At 44.8% G+C, this 7,305-nt stretch overlaps 1 non-coding gene across 1 annotated transcript; it reads right to left on the minus strand.

Annotated features, from left to right (window-relative positions):
• Window positions 1–6,247: 6,247 nt before the first annotated feature.
• LOC126010251 (U4atac minor spliceosomal RNA) lies at window positions 6,248–6,373 on the minus strand. The gene has a single exon (XR_007496353.1). It is a non-coding gene; the product is annotated as a U4atac minor spliceosomal RNA (small nuclear RNA).
• Between the last annotated feature and the right edge of the window lie 932 nt (window positions 6,374–7,305).

A 7,305-nucleotide genomic window follows, 5' to 3' on the forward strand; every position in this document is an offset into this window, starting at 1 on the left:
TGAAGTGGTCCTGTGATGCTCTGGTGAGGCTTCTCTGAGTAGCCCAGAGCCCCCACCTCACTCTTCCTTTTCTTCTCAGCAATGGAGCAAAGCCAGAGGCCTTACACCGAGGGGTAAGGAGCCTATTTCTGAGCCCTTTAATGGGGACCCTCCTCTCTTACCATCAAGTCCCAGGCCATGAACTCTGAGGATGTCAGTATAGACACCAACCCCAGAGAATCCAGGGCCCGGAGAGGAGCAACCGGTGGGAGGAAAGGCAGATCCTGAGGACTTTGGGGAGTCCTGTTGCGGGCTGGGCAGTGGCCGCTACCCTCCAGTGGGGCCTGGGTAAACGTAACTTGTGCCTCGACTTAGCCACATTCCCTGAGATAGATGACGGGTCCCCTGAGGGATCTGTGTCCTTGGGGCTCCCTGGGTGAGTTTGGGACCCTGGAGACGGTTGGACAGGCCTTTGCCCAAAAGCGGGAACCTCTGTGATTGTGTTGATTTGGGGAAACTGGGGCCTCAGAGCTGGCCGGCGCCACCCTGACCCCCGAGGAGAAGCTCTGCTGTCACCCCTGATGTACACCCCATCCCTGTAGGGAGGAGGATTCGTTTGTGTAGAGGAGGGAAGAACAAAACATGGAGGAAGTTGATGAGAGGGTAACTCTTCTCTTTCTCCTGTACCAATTCAGGGCCTGGGGCTCCTGTCCTGTTTGGGAGGGGGAGCCATGGAGACGAGTGCAGAGACCCCAGAGTGGTTGGAGGTGCTGTGAGGCCATGTGGCAGTTGGGGCAGTGGGACCTCATGGGGCCTAGTCTGGGAGGGGGATGGGAGTGGTATTTCTGGGTCTCCTCCCCCCCCAGCCTGGCCTTGGGGACTTTTCCTTCCCCCACCAGGGACACCCCTGTGTTCTTTGTCCTCTGCAGACGCAGGCGCAGGCCCTATCGCCACCGCCACCCAACATGGGCAGGGCGGCTGCTGCTCCTGCGGTCAGGCCGGCAAACCGAGGCAGCCCTGAGTGTCGTCTTTCAGGCCCAGAGGCGCCCGGTCTGGACGATACTAAAAAAACGTTTCTTAGACATCGTGCTAAGGCCCCCCTCTCTGGCTCCACCACCTGGCCTGCCCCCCACTCTGAGCCTCCCCCCACCGCCGACTCGGACTCAGGACAACACACATGCACAAACTCCAGACGACGCACCTCCATGCACTCCTGACGACACACCTCCATGCACTCCTGATGACACACCGCCAGAGCCTCCTGACCCCACACCTCCACGCACTGCCCTCAACGGAAATACACTGCTTCTTCACGGAGACCTCGACAAGATTGAAGAACACCCCTCTTGTACCACAGAAGTTCCCAGAGGGCAGGCTCCCAGACGCCTCAGGGCCAGGGACACCCCGCAACTCGGTCACCAGCCCCCACACCCTGCTGGTCGAGGTCAGTCCAGGTCTCTGAAAAAGACCTTGATAAGTTGTCTGCGCAAGTGTTGCTGCGGATGTATAAAAAAGCACCAGCGTTGACTTTGAGACACCTGACAAGTCAATGAATTTGAGACACTGCAAGTCATGATCAATAAAAAAATTGTTTTTTTATTTTTAATTGTGCTGGCTTGCCTGTCACTCTGTGTGGGGGACAGGGAAGATGGGAGATGAAACAGCTCAGAGAGCCACGACACCTGGTGCCAAATACCTGGTGCCCCCTCTTTCTGAGGAAGTTTGGGGTGATATCAGTCTTTAGGGAAAGGTGATGCAGTCATCCTGCCCCTCTGCCAATGTTCTAGAGCCTTTGTTGGAAAAGAACCAAGGGTGTGGATACATCCAGGATGCAGAAAGTGGGACCTGATCAAGATGAAATTGGAGATTGGGGGTGCACAAGGGGATGTGTGTGAATGTCTGAGTGTGGAGGGAGAGCACAGAGACACACCCTCGTAGAGGAAGAAACTGCTGGGCCCCCTGGAAAGACCCCATGAGAAATGCGGCCCATTCTGGAATTGTCCCATGATGAGACAGCTTCAGAGAAGGGAGGAACACTGAGAGGGCGGCCACTGCATCCCAAGGGCTCCTAAAACAGAGGAGAAAGCAAGCCTCCTGGGAGAGTGAAAAGTGAGGGTGTGGGAGGCAGGGTTGGAAGGATGCTCTGCCTATGACCCCAGTGTATGTCGTCGTCCTCACAAACTACCTACCCTGCCCCCCCACAGCTGACGCAGGCATAGCTCTTGTGTGCTGGTCAGTGCCCCCACATTATCCTGCTGCCCTTGGGGAGTGTCTGTGGTGTGTGAGAACAAAGATGCTCTGCAGGAATGTGGCCAGGAATAGCCTCCCCTTTATGGAGAAGGTATAGGGAGCATTCTTAATAGTCACACTGAGAATACACAAGAGAATCCCCTCTTTGTATAAACAATTGGATGAAATTTTCTAGAGGGACTTGAATTTTTTCAGAAGTAGTTTCTGAGCGACTATTCCTAAAACAAGAAAGCAGGCAGCGACTGGCTCAAAGGGCCACAGCACATGCTCTCTGTGGGCGTCCAATGTGCAGTCTGAGAAATGGGAAACCAGACACCTTACATTGCAGTTTTTCAACTGCTCCTCAAGTTCCCCTAAAAGTAAGAATAACAAAACCCAACATAGAAGCTCACTCCAGACTCCCTCATCACCAGAATTTTAGCTCCTTGACCATATTTATGTCCCAGACCTGACCACATCTGATTTCAGTTTATGGGAAGGAGATTTAGGGGGTCCATCATGAGGTCTCAGTGTTTTTTCAGGGCACTGCCCTCCACCTGCCAGTTTACTCTGGAGCTCCTTTCCCCTGGAATAGCACAGCATCATCCTGCCTATGAATATCTCACATCCTAACCTTCCAGCATAAGATCAAACCTAGTTTGATCACCAGAAACACATTGGTCCCCTGAGCCTGGGGCTAGATGTAGCTCCTGAATTCTACCAGCTGTGGCCCAAAATAAGCAACAAATAAGAACAACATTCTCATGTGCTTAGAAATGCCCTATGATAAAATATCATGACACACATATTATATGATATTATACTGATATATTCTGGCATAGTTTTAGGCAAATTCAATAATCTATTTTCCCCTATGCATTTTAATATCACTATATTATACTGATATATTTTGGCATAGTTTTAGGCAAATTCAACAATCTATTCTTTTTCCCCTATGCATTTTAATATCACTATCACTCAGAATTAATTAATATAAACTTTATTACTCATAAAATATAGAATTAAAATTTATATCAAGAACAGAAGTCCACAAAAATTCTGAATACAGCATTAAACAATATATTTCTTTCTCATAAATGTTAAATATTATGATAAAAGTATTTCAGAGACAAATTTATAGCATTAAATCTGATATTTTAATGAGGGTAAAGGTGTGTTCTCGAAGTGAAAGCACGCCGCCTTCCCCCACCCAGCACCTCCACAAACTCTTAGTGCCACTCTTACCTACTCCCACATCCTACAGCAGCTGCCAGATATACAAAGGCCCAGTTTCACAGATTCACCCTGATTTCAAAAGAGATGTAATCAGGGCTGGAGCAATATACTACAGGGAGTTGGGCATTTGCCTTGCACATAGCAGACCTGGGTTTGATCCCTGGATCCCATATGGTCCCTTGAGCTCCACCAGCAGTTGTGGCCCAAACCAAACACCCAATTGATCTAAGAGAGTGATATAAGCCAAGACAAGTCACTACAAATCATCAGCTTCATTCTACAGACCCTGGAGCTCCATGCAGCATCTCCAAATTTCACAATACTGCCGGCCTAGTAAAAGCAATAGAAGCAAACAAAGCTCAATAAACAAAAATAATAACAGAGAAGGCTCCATTAGCAACTCACAGCTTAGAAAACCCTCAGACAATGACTTTCTTGACCCTATTTGTCAGTTACAACATTTTCATAAATTTTCTTTTACTGAAGCATTTTTCAATAATTGCATTAGCCATTTGTAACAAGCAATATAAAGGACTTTGTTGTTGTTGTTCCTGTGAAGGTGGCAGGTTTCAAGAAGGACAAGAGTGGAGGGAAGGTTACACTGGTGGTGGGATTGGTGTTGGAATATTAAATGCCAGAAACAGCTGTATTATGAACAACTTAGTAAACCATGGTGTTTAAATAAATTTTAAAAGTAAAAAGAGGGACTAGACTGAGAATGAGGTGGGTAGGGCAGTTTTTTTGCTTGGGCCAACCTGGTCTGAATGAACCTGGGGTTCTTTTTCCATCTTTCCATATGGTCTCCTTAATACTATTAGGAATGAGCCCTGAAGGCAAAGCCAGAAGTAAGCCCTGTGTACCACCAGTCTGGCCCAAACAAATAAACAAACAAACAAACAAACAAAAAAGAGGCTCAAAGCAAAAAATTTAATCTTGTACCTCAAGAATTTTTAAAAGAACACAATAATCTCTAGTTAAGCAGAAAATTTAAATGGGAAATGTGGAAACAGAATTAAGGACAGAGACCAATAAAACCAAAATATGTTTTCTATTCTAAAAGGATTATTTTATTTGAACACAGATTTCACATAGCACAAAACTTTTTTCATATCTCCAATGCATATTTTTTTAATTTTTATTTTGACCATATTGGCTTACATATCTTTCACAGTAGTATGTTAGGTACATATTATAATTAAATCAGGAGAATTCCCATCACCAAATTTGTCCTCTCTCCACCCCCCCACCCCACCCCACCCCACCCCTGTTCCCTTCCTGCAACCCTTATCCCCCACCCTCACCCCTAGGGCTGATAGAGTAAGTGGTCCCCTTTGTCTCTAACTTACTACTAGTGATCAGATATCTGTTTAGCCCTGGTACCCTCCCTTGTTTCCCCCTCTATTTGAGAGGCAGAGCTAGATAGCTTGAGTTATGTGGTTTTGTTTGAAGAAAAGAAAAGCAATAGAATGGGGTAAAAAAAAAATCAAATAAGCTGAAAATGAGTGGAGTCCTTCGGCTTTCAACCTCAGTTTGAGAGGACAGGAAAAAGGTAATTGAAACACTGCAACAATACAGAAAAAAAATCAAATAAAATTTCCAGTGAGCACTACAGCAATAAAGTCAAGCACCACACAATAGTCTCGGTCCTAAAATCAAACCATGCTGGAGTGCAAAAAGAAAAAGAAAGATAAAATAAAATCAAATAAAATTGGAGACATGAACTTCAATATCTAACCAAAATAAATAAGTCAAAAAAATCAATCATTAAATAAACAAATATATAAGTGGGTAAAATGATTATTTTGTGCTTTTTTTACTTTTTTTTCCCCCCTGCATAAGTATAGTAACTATTGAGGACATTATAGAGGAAATTCCCTTGGCCTAGGAGATACAGGGTTTCTCCACCCTTGAAGTATACTGTCATGGGATTAAATATAGACTCCTTGCATGGTCATTTATTCTCCCCTCCTGCTTTTGTGGTGTATAGAAGATTTCTGCTTCGTCATGGATGGTAAAATTGGACCTCTATATCTAGAGATCTTGGTGTCTGTACAGCTCAAGAAATGGAGCTTATGATGAAGTCTTTCTTTGTGGTTCTAGCAGTTCTGATTCTTCAGTGTCATTTTCATCCTTCTTCTGTAGTGGGTGGTCTTAGTCATTATAATGCTCCTAGGATGGAGCCTGGGATAGAGTCTTTTGTTATGTTTCTGGAGGACCCATTCAGTTGTGATGGTCTCAGTCAGACCTCTGGAATTGGAGATCTTGTTTGTTGAACATATCGTAGACCAAAACCTAGGCTAGAGCTTTTTTGTTGTTGTTGGTGGTGGTGGTGGTCCGGGATGTGTACTGTCCAGTCATGTTTGTAACAACCAGTCATCTGTAGATAGCGATCTTGGCTTTTGCACAGATCAAAGGGTGACAAGTCTTCTGATCTTGTCTTATCATTGGCTGGTGAAGAAGGACAACTTGCTCTTAGATCAAGTTGTTCCCTTTTCCTCATTGTCAGGATATCATTTAGAACTGGTACATGTTGGTGTCAGAGCAGCATCATGGATGCCCCAGAGGGGATTTGGTTCCTGGAGCTGTCGTGGAGAACTCTGTCGTTTCTATTTCTGGGATCCAGGAGTCAAGGCTGGACAGTCGGTGCCTAATTCCCTGCTGTCTAAGTTGGTTCCACCTGACATATGTTCAAGTTGGGAGATGCCCCTGTGTTGTAAAAAAGTTTGAGTTTTTATCCCTAGTAGATAAGAGCATGTTTTTATTTTTGTATTCATTTTTGGAAAAGAAGGGGAGTTCATGATACTTTTCCAAAAATTGCACCAATATAAAGCAGAGCTCTAGCTGCTGTGAATGTGTTGTTTAGGCGTTAGCAGTACTGTCCTCACTAGACGTTCATTGGACAGTAGCACAACCCCAAGAGAAGGATGGTTAAGAGCTTGTTTTTATACGTAAGATTTCCCCTTTTTTAAATATGCCTTTGCAGGAAGAAGTGGTGCTACATTATATTGTTGGTGGATTTGGGGGTGGAGAGAGAAGAAAACAGAAACATGACAAAAACTAAAAATATAAATGTTCACATATATCTAAAGAAAAAAGATTTTTTTAATTAAATAAAAGAAGTAATTAAAGGAACAAAGTGGGGCCGGAGAGATATTATGGAGGTAAGGCGTCTTCCCTTCATGCAGAAAGATGGTGGCTCGAATCCCAGCATCCCACATGGTCTCCCGTGCCTGCCAAGGGCGACCTCCGAGCATAGAGCCAGGAGCAACCCCCAAGAGCTACCAGGTGTGACCCAAAAAAGCAAAAGCAAAACAAAACAAAAACAAAAACAAACAAAAAAACAAACAAAAAAAAGAAAAAGGAACAAATTGATGCAGGAGATTACTTTACATTTGGGAAAAAACAGTTAAGAGATAATGTTATATAGGTCTTATACTTATGATGCCAATATAGTCTTCCCCATTGTCTTTTGAGATTTCCTTGTGGGATGTGGGCTCCAGGGCGCCTTTTTGTCACACACCCTCCCTGGCCTTCCTGAGATTGACAAAAGATTTGTTGCAGGGAGGTCTTGGGTAGAGTTCTTGCAGTGGGGATCCTTTTGGAACTAGGTTTGGTATCAAGCCACAGTCCATGTTAGAGAGAGGTGATTAGGAGGGCCACACTGCATGAGTCAGTCGAGGTGTTGGTTGTATCTTCTTGATGGGAACAAGGTGTAGGTTTGAATGAGTGTCTGGATCAAACTCTTTAACATACCCTTTATCTCTAGGTTATGCCCTCTTTTAGGATTTGAAGCATATGACAAGCCAGACCACCGAAGCAGCACAGTGACCTACAGATTTATACCACAGGTCCTATGCATCA

Source organism: Suncus etruscus, chromosome 5 (genome assembly GCF_024139225.1).
Source record: "Suncus etruscus isolate mSunEtr1 chromosome 5, mSunEtr1.pri.cur, whole genome shotgun sequence".
NCBI lineage: Eukaryota > Metazoa > Chordata > Mammalia > Eulipotyphla > Soricidae > Suncus > Suncus etruscus.